Source organism: Castor canadensis, chromosome 15 (assembly GCF_047511655.1).
Source record: "Castor canadensis chromosome 15, mCasCan1.hap1v2, whole genome shotgun sequence".
Lineage (NCBI taxonomy): Eukaryota > Metazoa > Chordata > Mammalia > Rodentia > Castoridae > Castor > Castor canadensis.
Window position 1 is genome coordinate 67712379 of NC_133400.1, and position 16414 is coordinate 67728792.

Genomic DNA, 16414 nt, shown 5'->3' on the forward strand with positions numbered 1-16414 from the left:
GAGACAGGGTCTCTCTAGAGAGGATGGATAGGTAGGTAGAGACAGAGACACTGCACTGACCTAGAACTTGCTGTGTAATCTAGGTTGGCCTCTAACTGGAGTTTCTCCTTCCTGGAGCACTGGGACTAAAGTGTGTATCACCATGTCTGGGTTAAAATTACCTTTTGGAAAGTAGCTAGCATTTGTTGCCCTCAACACAGAGAAACTAAAGCAGATACCTTAAAAGCAACTGAGGCCAATAGGAGAAGGGGACCAGGAACTAGAGAAAAGGTTAGATCAAAAAGAATTAACCTAGAAGGTAACACACATGCACAGGAAAGCAATGCAAGTCAACTCCCTGTATAGCTATCCTTATCTCAACTAGCAAAAACCCTTGTTCCTTCCTATTATTGCTTATACTCTCTCTTCAACAAAATTAGAGGTAAGGGCAAAATAGTTTCTGCTGGGTATCAAGGGGGTGGGGGGGAGAGAGAGGGGTCAGGGTGGGTGGTAAGGGAGGGGGTGGGGACGGGGGGAGAAATGACCCAAGCATTGAATGCACATATGAATAATAAAAAAAAAGATCTTTTGTGTGTTATCTCATGAGCCTGTAGTCCCACCTACTCAGGAGATTGAGAATTGTTTGAGCCTAGGAGTTTCAGACCAACCTGGGCAACAAAGCAAAGTCTGTCTCAAAAAAAATCAGTGATGAGTATAATTTTGCGTTAATAAAAGAAAAAAGAATAGGAAGAAATACTGCAAGTTTTGATAAAATAGAAGGATTCAGGATGATTTAAAATTTTTTGGTATTTTTTAATATTCTGATGGATACTGTTAAAAGGAAGAGAATAGGTGATAAAAGTTAGTATATAAATGTTCAGATATTCCATATACTATTTAATTATTTTAAAATGTACAACAAAAGCACGAATAGAGCTTAGCCAAATGTTTACAGGATTTATTCTGGGTTTTGATGTGGGTGGTGTCATTCATGATTTTTGTTTTCCTTTTTTTTTTGGAGCTCAGTATTTAGTTTTTAATGGATAATACGATATTTGCTAAAAAACCAAGATGTAGAAAAGCAGACATTTCAGATATGAACATTTTCTAAGACTCATTTAGGTATAAACCTGTACGTTTTACTGCATTGGATATGTATCATATTGTTCATTTAAGTTTAAATTTTCCTTTAGTATTCTTATTATGCATGTTTGGTTTATAATAGAACTTTAAAATGACTTCTCTAAATTTGGCACAGTGACTTGGACAAAACAAAAAGACCGCCTCATTTGTACTTAATGTTTTCCTTAAATATAAGGAAAGTTTCATTACCACAATGCAGTAAAATTGATAAAAAAATCTCTCCTTATGGCTTTAACTTCTTTAAAACTTGGGTCCTTGTAGTTGTGTACTGGGTAAAACATCAAGTTGGTCATTTCTCAGAACTTTGTATTAAACTGATAGTCTCATGTTACATTAGTTTCCTTGTTTAAAAGTCCCAAATATTAACTGGTGACACTGAGTATCACTCACTTAAAATGGCATTTTTATATGCAGTGAAAATGAAAGTGTGTATTTTAGCTGTTTTGGAGTACTAATGGATTAGGTTTGTAGTCATATTCTGCTTGACCAAGGTGATGGGCCTGTCTACACTTACAGTGTTCAAATGTGACTAGGTAAGTTTCTAGAGCCATAATGGTGTGTCCTGTTTTCATATTTTAAATTTTCATCTGATGGAGTTTAATTTTAAAAAGACAACGTAAGTGTATATTTTTGTTCAAATATTAGTGCATGTGACATTTAAATTATACAAAAAGAGTGCACATTTTGGAAATCTACTTTTACTACTAGATATGATGTGCAGCCAGTCATGTACTACCATAACATCGTTTTGGTCAACAACACACTGCACAGAGGACTGTGGTCCCGTAAGATTATAATGGAATGAAAAATTGGTATTGCCTTGTGATGTTGTAGCCATCTTAATGTTGTAGTACAGGCATTGCTCATGTATTTTTGGTGATGCTTGTGTAAATGAACCTACTATGCTGCCAGTTCTTACAGGTTTAGCAACACCGTTACATACAGTGCACAATACTTAATGACAGGTTTAAGTATTTGCTAGCTGTATCACTATGTATCACTATATCATTATATTAGAGTTTATTCTCTCTACCTAAATAAAAAATAGTTTACTATAAAATAGTGTGTTGTGTTACGCCGGCAGCACCCTCATACATCTTGTGATTATTGCATTAAGGCAAGCAATCCCAGCCCTTGGGAGACAGAAGCAGAGGTCAGCCTGGACTTACATAGTGAGACCCTGTCTCAGAAAAAGAAGGCCACACCACAGTGCTTGCAAAGGTGAAGATATGAGTTTAATCCTTGATTATTCAGGAGCTAAACCTTGAGTATTTGACTTACAATTCAATATTGACAGGTTCCATTAGTATAATAATTTTAGTGTAAAATAAAAGAACAGCATTGGGCATAGAAGACTGCATGCCCCACCTGTCCTGTCCTTGTCTTGACCTTAGTCAAGTCCCTGCCTCTCTGTTCATTGCTTTAAAAAAAAAATTGAAGAGATGCTGAAGTCCTGCCATAGAATTTCACATTCAGCCATAATGAGTTTCACATTATTATTATTTTTTTTCAAAAGACACGGGAGATAAGTGGGAAAGAAAAGAGAGAAAGTAGATCATCTTGGGGCTAATGTTATTGATAAATTGGGAAATAGCCATTTGAATTGTACAGGAATTTTTCACTGTTGAAATAGATTGACCACATAATAGTAAGCTTTAGTGTAGACTGTTAACTACTTAACAGAACAACTGAAGGGTGAAAATTGGATTGTGACGTTAACTGCTATCTGAATAATTGTAACCTGGAATTGAGAATAATGATTATTTGAAGTTTGACACTTTAAGAAGAAAAAAAGATTTCATTGCTCATATTCATATCTCTAGAGTGACTATGTAGGTAAACACAACTTATGTAGTAGTGATATTTCCGAAACAGGTACTTGTATAGAATTTTTGAAAATTTAATATTTAAGACAGTTTTTGATCATTTGGATATACCTTTCTAGGGAGTATATTTATAAACTAAAGCCTGCTAATTTCAGAAAAGCATGCACGACTTGCTTTGCTTTAAAAAACTAAGTTCCCCCATCCTTGACCTCATAAGTGAAATTACTTAGACTTAGAAGCCCACTGTGTGTGTGTGTGACACAGAGAGAGAGAGAGAGAGAGAGAGAGAGAGAGAGAGAGAGAGAGAGGAGAGAGGAGAGAGGAGAGGGGAGACTCTTTGATTTTCTAACCTTTGGATTCATCTAACCTTTGCATTCTCTCTAGTGTAACTGGTGGATGCATTAACTGATATTGTACTTTCTGGTTTTGTTGGATAAACTGTCATTCTTTTGAGTTTTGACATGTGTTCTTAACTGTATGATCTAGTAAAGCAGTGCTCATTTTGTAAGGAAGGAGAGACGCATCCTTAAGCACGAAGTGTCTGAGCTCAGGCTTAGCCACACAGGCTAAGTTAGACCCCTGGGTCACCACTTGCAGGGTGTGGCCTTGAGTGGGTTACTTACCCTTGTATTATGATCCTCTGTTCCCACATATGTGAAACAGAGGCAGGAATCTCTACATCATAGGCTTGTTGGAATTGCGTAAGGTATTTCGTGCAGGGTCTGGGAAAAGTTGTGGTATATTTTCTCCAACTGAGGAATAGCACCAGCATTGATAGGAAGGTTGTATTGTGGTGAGAATGTAGGTGCGAGACTCTTCATGATGTCAGTAATTTAATGTTTGAGTTATGGGGTGCAGTTTTATGAGTATAAACTAGTATTGTCCAAGGGTGGGGGAAAGAACATTGAATTAGAGTCAGGGGAGCTGTGTTAGAATCTTCACCCTATTACTTGTTTAGGAAAATATTTTTCCCTCAGCTTCAGTTTGCTGAAGAATAATAGTAGCTTCCTCAGAAGACTGCTGAGATGATTAATGAGATTATTGGAAAGAACCTACTTGTGCCTGATACATAGTAAGCCTTAATTTGTGGAAATTCTATAAATTTTTTAAGTAAACGATCAGTATTTCTACCTAACTGCTTAACTTAGACCAGCATTTCAACTTCACTCTGACCTTTGCATAATTTTCATATCACTCAGCTTAGGGATAGCTAAAAAGATGCATTGCACTCTGGGCATACGATTATGAGGGTTTTTTTGAGTGTTTGTGATATTTATTTAAGTACTTCTACATCATTTGCTTTCCCTAATCACTAGTAGATGATACATACTGATCAGTCATCTTACTGAGAAAAATAAATGTTGAATGAAACCTTAGGATCACAAAATGAAAATATCTTTACTACGTTTAAAATGTCTTTCATAAGTTTAAGTCTGCTTAAGTTTAAAAATGAAAATGTTTTCTTATAAGTAACTTTTCAGTTCTCCCTAAGAATAATCCAATATTAAAATAAGAAAGACAAAACACATCTTTTTAACTACACAGTGTAAGAAAGGTCAAGAACCCCAGTAAATTTTCCTTTGTTTCAGTTCTTCTTTAGCAGTTTCTTCACCATGTGTAATTGTAAAATAGAACCATGTGTAACCTTAAGAGACTATCTGGTTTAATCCTCTCATTTCACAGCTGAGAAAACTGAGCTCAAAGAGAGTCACAGCTAGTTTGTGGCAGAGCTGAGATGCAACCTGACCTAGCCTCTGCAGTCTCGCTTGGGTAACTTCCTAATAGGCAGAGGAGATGTGGGCTCAGTGTGGTTATTTGCTTATCTTTTAATTTTTTACTTTTGAGGTAGGTGACTAGCCCTTATTTGTCAGTGCCTTTTTATTTGATCCTTAATTTATCTGAAATGTGGTAAAACATTATTAAATATTTTAAATAGAATTAATGTGCAAGTACCATGCACACATTAACCACTTAGGTCTTACACAGCTAAGCAATAGTTCAATTTGGCAATATGTGTTAATGACTCTTTTAAGATAATAGATAGCTGGGCATGGTGTTGTATACTTGTTTGAGGAGGTGTGGCACGAGGATCATGAAGAAAAAAGTGTGTACACTTACAAGGTGGAGTTTCCCTCCCCGCCCCCATTCTCCCCTTCCCCCATATATGGTAAAACCTTTTGGGTTTTTTTTTTTTTTTCTGGTGCTGGGGTTTGAACTCAAGGCCTACACCTTGAGCCATTCCACCAGCCCTTTTTGTGATGGGTTTTTTTGAGATAGGGTCTCGAAAACTATTTGCCTGGGCTGGCTTCTAACCGAGATCCTCTTGATCTCTGCCTCCTGAGTAGCTAGGATTACAGGTGTGAGCTGCCCAGCTGTGGTAAAACCTTTTGAATGAAATAAAGTATTTTTTTCCTTTGTACTTTTTTCTTAGCTTTTAAATTTACTTTTTTCTGACTTCTAGAACTTTCTTTTCATTCTTCTTACTTTTATTTAATAAAATTATTTTTAAAAATTTCTTTTCAAGTCTTCAATGAGAAGATCTCATCTGTAATTGTTTGACAGTTTTTTTTCCAAATAACACAGCATGTTTTTTGTCAAAGCTAAGATACAGAAGATGATATTCAGTGTTCAAGGTAGAATATTAAGCTGATATGTTAACTGTTAGGGATAAAAAGATAAAAAGACAGGTTTTCTGATTTATGATACATTTATTAATCTTGGTTCTGCTGTCTTAAGAAATAGTTGGTTTTGAAGGTGATGCCTTTTACCATAAGAATTTGGCTAGGATTGGCAGTATTTCCTTAAACGTGAACTTGGGTGCTATAGGTCTCATCAGTCTTATTCACACTCTTGTTACTGACAGAGGGGGATGAGGAACAAGAGGGTAAGACTTCCTGTGAATTAATTTTCTTTGCTGGAAAATAACGTTCTATTAATTCGTTCTCTTTAGGGTATTTAAAAAAAAAAAAAGTGACACATAGTTCACCGGAGGAGCAGCTGAAGTTGCTAATGTGATTCTGATGTGGGCCCTCATTATGGGTTTGGGTTTTTCTCCCACAAAGGCTTTAAGTCTAGAAGAGGCTGGCTCACTGCCATGAATTATTATGCTGTCTCCCTCTGTCTGAAATGGGGATTTGGGCGTTACAGGTCTAGAGAAAAGTGATGGCTGTGTAATTTTTCTATCCTCATGAATTAGTTGTAACTCCCCACCCTCAGGGAAGGCCCAGCTGCACAGGCTTGTTCACTGTAGAGGAGACTGGCTCTTGACTGGGGCCTGTTGTCCTGCCCTCATTTGTGGGACTGAAACTCCTTACTTTTAATTATTTTACAATTTTACACATTTGCGCCATTTAGCAAATGGTATCTGAAAAGTCCTCAAAGGGGAACTGATTAATTTTGAACTTTATTTTATTTTAGCATATTTACTTTTTGCCCTTTTGTGACTATCAGACATCCCCTTTCTAAAAGCTTAAAGCAAGAATCTCTTTTTGGTTTATGGAATATCTAGTGATGTTTTGCCAGAAACCAATGCACAGGTGTTTTCAGAATTTCTCTTCCAGTTTTTATTCTTCACCGCACAGTTTTGAGAATGCTTGTACTTCTTATCCAAGTCTAGGCAAATTTTGCCATTCTCAGCTGGGGCTACTACTGGGTATACAATTTTTTCTGTTTCCTTGGTTACTTACTGGTTCTACTTTTCTTTTTTTCTCACTCGTATCACTTAATCTTCCTCTCTGCCTCTTGCTGTGTTATTCTCTGCTTCTCACCCCCTTTTTTACTTGAGTTTGGAATATAAGTGAACAGAGTTACCAATGCTAAGCCCTGCAGGATGATAGCTGGTGAAGGAGACCCAGAGGGAGGGAACCCATAGCCCTTGCCTCAGAGGCTGTGCATGGGTGGGAGATGACACGTCAGTCTGTGGATGTTCATCAGGCTAAGATATGGCAGGGGACAGTGTCCACAGTGGCAGTAAACAGAGGAGGAGGGTTGGAAATGACTATTTTAAGATGAGATGTCAAGTTCAGGTCTCCGTTCCTCCCTGCCAGAGCTTCAGTAGTTGTAGGATAAGACACTTACCTCCCTGGTAGTTAGTGTCCTCATCTATAAAATAATGGGAATAATTTCCATTCTGCCTTTTCACAAGCTCATCAGGAAGATGAAATACAACAGAATGTAAAGGATTAAATCCAACATGTAGAACAAACTTCCATACCCTTGGGGAGCAGTGTGGCTTCATGGGGCTGTCACATGGGATTGTGTAATGGGACCATGAGGCCCATCTGCATGGAGGACTCGGTTCACCTGAGGATAAGTAATGTGAAGGATTTTTTTATGTTAAAATAATCATGCTATTCATTACCAATTCTTCAATTCTGCTGTTGAGTCCATCTAATGAGCTTTGTATTTCAGTTGTATTTTCCAATTCTAAAATTTCTGTTTGGTATGTCTTTTATTTTTTTGCTTTAGCTCTCTATTTTTTCCATTTGTTTTCAAGTGTGCTCGTAATTTCTCTTGAAGAATTGTATCATGTCTGCTTTAAAAAATCTGTCACATGTTTTAACATCTCTGTCATCTTGGTGCTGACATAAATTGTCTTTATTTTGTTCATTTTGAGATTTGCCAGCTTTTAGTATAATGGGGAAGTTTGGGGGTTGAAATCTGGTCATTTCTTTTCTTTTTTTCCCTTTTGTGCTGGAGTTGGAGCCCAGAGCCTCACTCTTGCTAGGCAAGCACCCTACCATTGAACTATAGCCCCAGCCCAGGGTATTTTCTTATGTTAGGAGACCATGATCCTTTTTTTAACCTTGTGGTTTAGTTGACTTATCATATTGTCTTGTTTTTGTCAGGTGGGAGAGATTAAGGTTCCCCACTTAGACTCTGTTGACACTCAAGGTGGCAATGAATGGAGCTCTTTGTTAGGCAGGTGACAGTCCTGCTTCCCCACATGGTTTTCATTTTCATTGAAGGCACCTGTGGATGGAGGGGGCAGTCTTTACTGCCCAAGGGAGTATGAAAGGCGTGTCCTCTACTTAACCTCTGACTGTCCCGGGAGGGGTGTCAACACACTTAGTCTTTGTTGGTATAAGTGATGCCTGTCTGGAGTAGAGCACTTGTGTAAAGCTTTTCAGTCTTGCTAGCTGGACCCTTTTTGTTCCATTGGCTGGAGAAAGCTGGGATTTTCTTGAATGTATCTGTTTGCATTTTTAGGTTGCCTGCTGCTTTAGCCCTAAGTCTGAGATTGATGAGGCAAAAGGAAGTCTCAGGGAACTCACCACTGTGTTGTCCTCTGGTCCTGGTGTCCCTAGCCAGGCTGCTTATTTCCTCCACCTTTCAGAGTAGTCTCCTATTTGTTTTACATTTAAAGTCTAGGGATTTTTGTTGTATTTAGCAGGAGAAGTAGAGAAAAATACATCTACTCTCATCTTAGAAGTGGAAGTGATATGTGGGCTTTAATTGATAGCTATTTCCACATTGCCTGCCATAGAGTTTACATTTCTCACCAGGACATACTAGAGTGCCAGGATCAGTTTGGGAATGTCCAAAGCAGGAGACTCCAGTATGGAAAGCCCAGTGGAAGATTGGAGGTGCAGAGTGTGCACCTGAGCTTGGAGCTGCCATTCACCAGGCAAGGACACCTGGAAGGAGCACTGGAGCCAGCCCTTCTTGCCACCTTTCTCCACCTGTGCCCAGTGGAGGGTAAGGAAGGGTGGTGGCTGGAGGGTTCCATCCCACAGTGCACACTGGCCCCATGCCACTCTTTTGGGCCTGTAAACCTTAGTGAATCCTGGGGATGGGGCACCCTCCCCCCTTGTCTCTGAGTTGATTCAGAACCCCCCCCCCCCACTTCCGTTTCTGGATGAGATCATCTCAGACTCTCTTCCTTTGTCTCCCTGGGGAGAGAGGCTTACTTTCAACTTCATGCTTCACATTTCCTTTCCCCAAGTCTGAGTATGCTAAGAGTCCTCAGGACTGCACTCCCCTTTCTCCTTCCTGTTTTCATTTACTGGATATGAACTGGTAAGCTGATCTCACACAAAGCATTGGAGGTAGTGTTTATTGAACAGCAAGGGTGAGACTCTATCCCCAGGTGAGCTTGGAGTGGCATAGGATGAGTACAAACCAGTAATTTCAGGTGGTAGCATATATTGTGAAGAGAACATCCTAACGAGCTAGATGGTGACTGCATGGAGGGCCAGCCACCTTAGTGACAGGGATAAGGGTAGGTCTGTCAGGAGCAGCAGCAAGCCATGAGATTATTAGGCTAACTAGCCTTCCAGCCAGGAGCCTGTAGTACCCACTCAGAGCCAAAGCCCCATGGCCTGTCATTGATGCCCTAGTGGGAGAGTCAGAGAGGAGCGTCCTCTATGGCCATGAAAGGCTCAGTCACCTTCAGCGTGTCTATATTTCATTTCCAATGAGCTTGAAGTTCATACATTTTTCACTCTCTTTTCTCTAATCAGATGTACTAGGGATGGACACAAGGTGTTTATTGTCCGCACACCCCAGATCAGGAGAGGGATTCTCCCTCCTCCCCGTGCCCTGACTTATCACTGGGCCTTTGGAAGCTGGGTTTCTGTACTCTGGAGGCTCTGTAGCTCCAGGGGCATGCATCTAAGCTGGCATTCTGGCCCAGTCACTGGCTATGGGATGTGGGGTTGGTGTCAGACACCTTCTGTTAGATATCTTCAGATTCAGCCCTACTGCAAAGTTAGTTTTTTGATTCTAATTTAAGATGCTTAAAGGTTTTCATGAAAACATTATCTTGGCCAGGGAAGATTTCTAGCCCTCTAAAGAAAGGTTTACTTTACTTTCATCTCACCAGTTCATATGCAGTAAATGAATGAACAGGAAGGAGGAAGGGGACTGTGGTCCTGAGGACTCCAAGCATATTCAGACTTGGATAAAGGAAATGTGATGGATGAAGTGGAAACTAAAGAAAGGTTCAGAAATTTCCAATCATTCATTTTGATGGAAAATTGTCTAAATTTGTTGAAAGACTGTTCAGAATACCTCTGTGGGATTTCTTGGTTCTCTATCACAGTTACATTCCCTGCCTTTTTTGTTTGTTATCAGAAAGAAATGTTTTAAATGCCCCTCTGAGATTTCCTCTTCCTCCTTAGGTAGATGTTCAGGAGTCTAGAGGATTCAGACTGTCCAGGGCTACCTGCCCTCCTGGTATCTGCAGAGATTATAGTGCATTGTTTTAACCCCCACCAAGCATGCCCACCTGTAATTGAACTGTGATCTGAAATTACTGTGAGCTCCACATTACACATATATCAACAGGAAAAGCGTGTGCATGGAAGGGCTGTGGGGTGGGAAAGCAGTGCCAGCACCCTCTCATTGCCACTGAAGGATATAAACAGAATTACAAAACCCAGAGCTCTCCATTAGTACCCACAGATCCACTTTTGCCAAGAAAGGAAAAGAAGCAGTGAGCTGGGATTGAAACAGATGATTATGTCTTTAGCTTGGATAAGGGTGCTGGGGAAAGCACAGATGCTATTCTCAGCACCAGCAACAAATACAGAAAATAACCAGGCAGTCTGGCAGGAGAGACGGAATGGAGCTAGTGACATTATAATGGCAGGGAGGACAAAGTAGTCACTTCTGTTTATTTTTATAACTTCTCAGATAATGAGAAATGTCTCCTTTAGTGGTCTAATTACAGAATCACATACATGTGGCTATTAAGAATTGAAGCTTATCCCTTGAAATGCTTGGACTTTTTAATTTTGACTCATTTTAAGGATGTAGTCAAAAGAAATAGTGAGTCCTTTTAAGATTCTTTAAGCTTTTAGTATTAGTTTGTTCATCTGTAAAAGCGATTGATGATCTCTAAGGTCCATTCCAATTCTGAAATTAGCCAGCCAGGTGGCACTGATGATGGGCAGATTCTTCTCCCCACAGAGTCTCTATGTAGCTTATGCTGGCTTCAAACTCATGCCTTTCCTGCCTTAGCCTCCCAAGTGCTGGGCTTGCAAGAATGTACCACCATGCCTGTCAAATGTCTTGTTTGCTAATGCAGAATGTTTTATAGAAGACTCAACTTCTCCTTGATGAGTCATCAGTTATTTAACTGTGCTGAAATACAGAGCAATCTGTAGCTTTGATTGAGATGTATGTAACTATTTGCTTTGACTTTCATTTGGCCTAAAAGGCTCTGCTTCTAAAAACATTGCAAAAATTGTATTTGTTTCTCTTTATAATAATGATAAATGCTTACAAAAGGGATTTGAAAAATTGAATACAAACACAAAGAAGAAAAATACTTTTAGTTTCACCTCTGAGTAGTTAACTTTTAAGTTTTGTGTATTTCTTTTCAGTTTATTCCTTCAACATTATTATTATTTTTAGTGATAGTAGTAAGTAGTAGTGGAGTTTGAACTCAGGACCTTACTTTTGCTAGGAAATATATTAGATGGTTGAAATTTTCTTATTTATGGGTTTCCTATTTTTTCACTTGATACTTTCTTAAAGCATTATACAATCATATTAAAGATTTCTAGTCATTTAGAACTTAACAGCCTCATGTTCCAACCTGGTTTCCTATCTTGTACATTTTGGGAATTAAAAATACTTTATAGGGTTTCTTTAGCCCTAGGATTTTATTAACTTCTACTGTATACAAAAAAGGTCAACACATTCCCTGTTATTAGTGAGTGAGGATAAATAAGGTTCTCAGATGAGCAAAGTACCTTTTTTTCTTTTGTTAAAAAAAAAAAGATGTTTAGATTATAAAATGCCCATTTTTATGTTGGTGTATTTGAAATTTGGGGAGGGCGTATTTAGCATTGTAGGATTAGTGACTTCAGTAAATGACATATCTTTCTTCTTTACATGGATAAGAAGAATGGTATACTGTTTTTTAAAATCAACTGTTTTGAAAAAGGGACATGGCAGTTATTTCCTTTTTTTAGTGATATTTCTAACAACAGTTTATAAGAACTGATGTTCTTTTTACTTAGAGGAGAGTAGGACCTTTTTAGAAGGATGATGTTGGGAGGTGGGAGTAAGCAAAAAGCGTGGGGCTACTCTGAAAGCACTCTGATATGATCTTTACTTCCCCTTCTTAAAAATTAATTTGCCATAGTCACTGGGCAGTGACAGCTACACTCCATGTACCAGCTAGTTCCCAGATTATACATGTGCAGTTTTGACTTGGTTGTTAGCTCTAGGCCGGAAGTCAACAGATTTTTTCTGGAAAGGCTCACATGGTCTCTGTTTCAGCTGTTCAACTCTGCCATCGTTCAAAAGCAGCTATGGGAATGATGGGAAGGAATGGGTCCACCTGTTTTCCAAGTAAACTTCACTTACAAAACCAGTGGGGCTGGGTTTGTCCATTCCTCTTCCCGACCTTCCTTCTCATGCTTCTTTCCTAGGCATCCTCAAACTGAGCTTTGAGTTTCATGCATGTAGCTTCTACCAGTGATGTAGACCCCTGTCCGTGGCATATAAGTTTTGTCTTGGAACAGCTCCAGTAGTGGTGATTACTAGTGGGAAGAAGTAAGACTTCAAAACAGCTGCAAAAAATAAAGGGGGATCCTGAGCAGCAGAAATGATAGAGTCCAAAGCCAGTTCCAAAGTAGAATGACACATAATGGAACACATGGGACAGTGGTCTGTAGCTGTCTTCACCTTTCATAGACAGTGAGTGTGAATAATGCTGCTGATTATGTCATAAGAGAGATAGTCTGACTTAGAAATTAAGTTGAAATGTCTAGATTTCATGTGGCATCACTATTTTACTACCTACCTCTCTTTTCATACATCATCTTGTTTTAACAGTGTTCCCATGAAACTGTTAAAGGATGGCCACTCATTCCTGTTATATTACTATGGGCTTTAAACTTTGAGAATTCATGTGATTTTTTTCTTCAGCTGAGGGTATTGCAGTTGTCCATTTAGAGGCCATTCTCTGTCAGCAGCACTAACAAGACCCATTTCCATTTGCCTGAAATTTGCCTGAAGGCAGGGTCCTTTAAGGAACTAGAATGAGGCCTCTGTGGTTGGGGGGAGAATCTGCAGTACTGACAGGTGTCTTGCCTCTTGTTTCTGAATACAGTCTTGTTTTGCCATGTGGCAGAATGGAGCCATTGTAAGTTGAGAACAAGTTGACTTTTAAACTAGCAAAGAAGCAGAAGCAGCCTTCTTTGAAAGTACTTTTACTTTGGAAGGAAGAGTGACGACATATAAAAACTTTCCCAGATGTTGGGTGTTTGTGGCCTAAGAAGGTGATACAGAGTTTCTTTTCTTGTGTGTCTGTTTGCTTTGTGTATGCTTCTTGTTTTTGTAATGTTGGTGTGTTATGAATACTTTAGCTTAGAAATTGGGCTTTTAAATGGAAAAAAGCAGTCTGTTATTAGCGTAAACTTGATGACAGTTAACCACAGTGTATCTTATTTTAAGGTATAATGCTATTAGTAAAGTTAATTTTAACTTTTTCCTCCTAAGATAAAATATATTTGTTTGGAAAACAAACTTGGCTTTGTGACTTAACATGTTTTTTCTTAGGAGAATACCCAATGTTACACAAAAATTATGAAAGCAAAAGTTTTCATGTAGAGTTTTAGATAAGATGATGGAAATAATTTTAAAGAAGCTAGCCTTGCTGTTAAATTTGAACACTAGTTTAGAAGTCTGAGGAAGACAATAGGCCAAGTATGCCTGGGCGTAACTCTTGGGATAGAAATGTCAGGTATCCTGGGTGACCAGCATAGTGTTGACATCACTCGTGATGTGTAGGATTTGTTGCTCTTCAGGGACTTCCAGTGGAAAGTTGATAAAATGGCTCTTATGTTCAGAGATAATTAACAAATTCATGTGCAGAGGCTAAGCATCAAATAAACTGTTCAGAAAAGCAGTGAGGAGCAAAAGCCCACCTAGGTTTTTGGGTAATGGTGCCAGTGGTAGTTGGGTGTAAGCAGAGTGGATCTCAGGTGAAAATTAGTTTAGGGCAGGGCAAACAGTGCTGCTGGATGACTGTGACTGTTTTTATGAATAAAGTTTTATTAGAACAAAGCCACACTTGTGCATTTATGTGTGGTGCATGGCTGCTTTTGTTCTGCAACACAGAATTGAGAAGTTGCTGTGGAGTTCTATGATCCACAAAACTTGAAATGCTACCTGACCTGATATGGAGAAAGGTTACTGACCACTTGGAGGTATTGCGTGAATAAGTACATCAATTTGGGTGAATGTTGAGGATGTGGATATGTAGGTAAAGTCAGGGAACTGACTCAGGGCAAATTAAGTAGATTTGAAACAACACTGTATATTGGAGCAAGAGACATTGTCATGTTCATAACACACAGGGAATGAGTAATGAGGCTGGGAGAGTCAAAGAGGAATGTCAGTGCTTCTGATGCACAGAGGGAAGCTTATTGGGAATGGGATCTTGATCTGATTAGTGTTGTGTTCCTCCTGCACTTCATATATTTTTATTTAAATTTTTTAGCAAATTAAATTAGATTTGTGTTTTTTAAAAAAGATAATCCTAATAAAGCAGTGTGCAAAATGCCTTTGGGGCTGGGGAACTGAGATGTAGAGAGATAAGTTAGGAGGAGGTTGAATAATTCAGATGACAAATCAGTGAAACTCAGTTTGGGAGTCCGGCAAGGAGGGTGAGTTGTTAGTGGTGAATGAGGTCACGTCTGTGGAACTGTCCGTGGGTGGCTGGTGTCACAGGTTTGGAAGTCAGTAGAGAAGTTTGCCTTAAAAGATGGATTTTGACAGTAAGTCTTTGGAATTACAAGAGATGAGTTTAAGGAAGGAGAGCCTTCAGAGCAGGCATGCCTGCTCAAGGAGAGCAGGAAGGAATACCACATTCCAACATCCTGTTGCTCCTCTCCTGCCCATCTCTGCCCATGGCAGGCAGATACAACTGATGACCCAGGCTTTCTTCACAAGCCTGTGGGGTCCTAAGCTCCTTTCTCAAGGCAGTGCACCTGGAATTGCCTGGAGTTGGGGAGAATGTGTCTTAAGTGCACCAGCAAAGTATAGGGATCAGAGGAAGAGAACTGCTTGGGGAGACTAGAGAGAGGAACAGGAGTGGAGTGTACACCCCTATGGGGAAAAGCTGCAGGAGTGCTAGTGCTAGAGCATGCTGGTGGGTTTGGGAGCTAGGGTGTCCTTGATGACTTTGGTGAGAAGAGTTTCAACTGGAGCCATGTGTTGACGCTGTTTGGAGCGGGGAGTAGGAGGTGAGAGACTCTTTTTCCTGAAGCTTGACTAGGAAAAAAGATAATTAGTGTAGAAAGCACCAGAGGGAAGAAACAGTGGTGGTGATGGGTGTTTGTGTAGGGAGTAGTTCATAAATTACTTGTGTAGTAAACCTGTTGGTGACATGTTCTTTAACATGTCATTTGGAAACAGTTTGAAACTTAGAGGTTAGAAGTCATTTTCAACTATAGTCACCAGTTGTTAACGTTTTGCTACATTTGCTTTTCTGAAGCATTTGAGAATAATTTCCAGGCAGTAGATTCTTTTCCTTTTATTTTATGTTTTATAATCTTTATTTAGCAATCTTAATCTCCAAAGAAAAGGACACTGGGAAGTTCTATTAAAAATAACTAGAATTACCACTCCACTCTCTAAAACATTTTGTAGTTCTTTGTATCATGGTAGACTTACACAGAAAATTTGGGACTTGGATTCTACTTCAGACTTCTGAAATACAAATTGTTCTTTGAACATTGGTGTCTGTTGATTGGTTATTGATCAGCAGAAAAGGTGGAAGGGAATGATGGCTATTTGATCCCCTTTGAAATGATAATAAATGTTATTTTGCAGTACAGTGCTTTATCATCTGAAAGTAATATAACAGATCAGTGCTTACATGTCAAATAAATAACAAAATGCTATCCCTGATTGAGACACCAAACAGACATGCTCAATGAAAAATGTGAGGGTTTTTTTTTGCCTCGTTTAAATATAGAACATTTTATTTCACTTAAGTGTTACTTAATTGTCCTAAATTATGACCTCCAGAACACATTTGTATGCAAGAAGCCATCCCTTTGTTCTTTTCCTTTTATTTTTGTGACAGCATGGCAGTGTGTATTTGCCAGGTAGCATGTGTATTTTGAACATAGAACTCATGAACAGGATTAAGATCTATCATATCAAATAGTGTTTCAGAAGCAGCTTCCCTCCTTGCGAGGGTCTGTATGAACAACAGTGGTCCTTTTATGCCCACCCTCCTTGGTATCAGTTCCTTGGAGCCAGGAGAAAGAGGGAGGAAGGAAGGGAGGGAGAGAGAGAGAGAGAGAGAGAGACAGACAGACAGACAGACTGCAGTGTTAGGTCTTTCCTTCTGCACCCACCCCTTGCGGTATCTGTAAGGCTGTGATCCTTCTGGATGTTACTCCAGGACTGTCCATTTCTCTGTACTCTGCTGGGGAGAGGTGAAGAGTAGGGTTTAGGATTATGTAATCTCTTCACTTCTGACAGATTCACAATTGCAT

General features: G+C 39.2%; 1 protein-coding gene across 14 annotated transcripts in view; it reads left to right on the plus strand.

The window, feature by feature from the left end:
• LOC109700328 (cyclin-Y) overlaps positions 1-16414 on the plus strand; it is a 666198-nt gene that overhangs the window by 371918 nt on the left and 277866 nt on the right. The window contains exon 1 of one of the 14 annotated variants that reach the window (XR_012442083.1): positions 5453-8645. The exons of the other annotated variants lie outside the window; for them this stretch is intronic. The gene's annotated coding sequence lies outside the window, so the exon portion shown is untranslated. Of the gene's footprint in view, positions 1-5452; positions 8646-16414 lie in introns of those variants that run through there. 14 annotated transcript variants of the gene reach the window in all.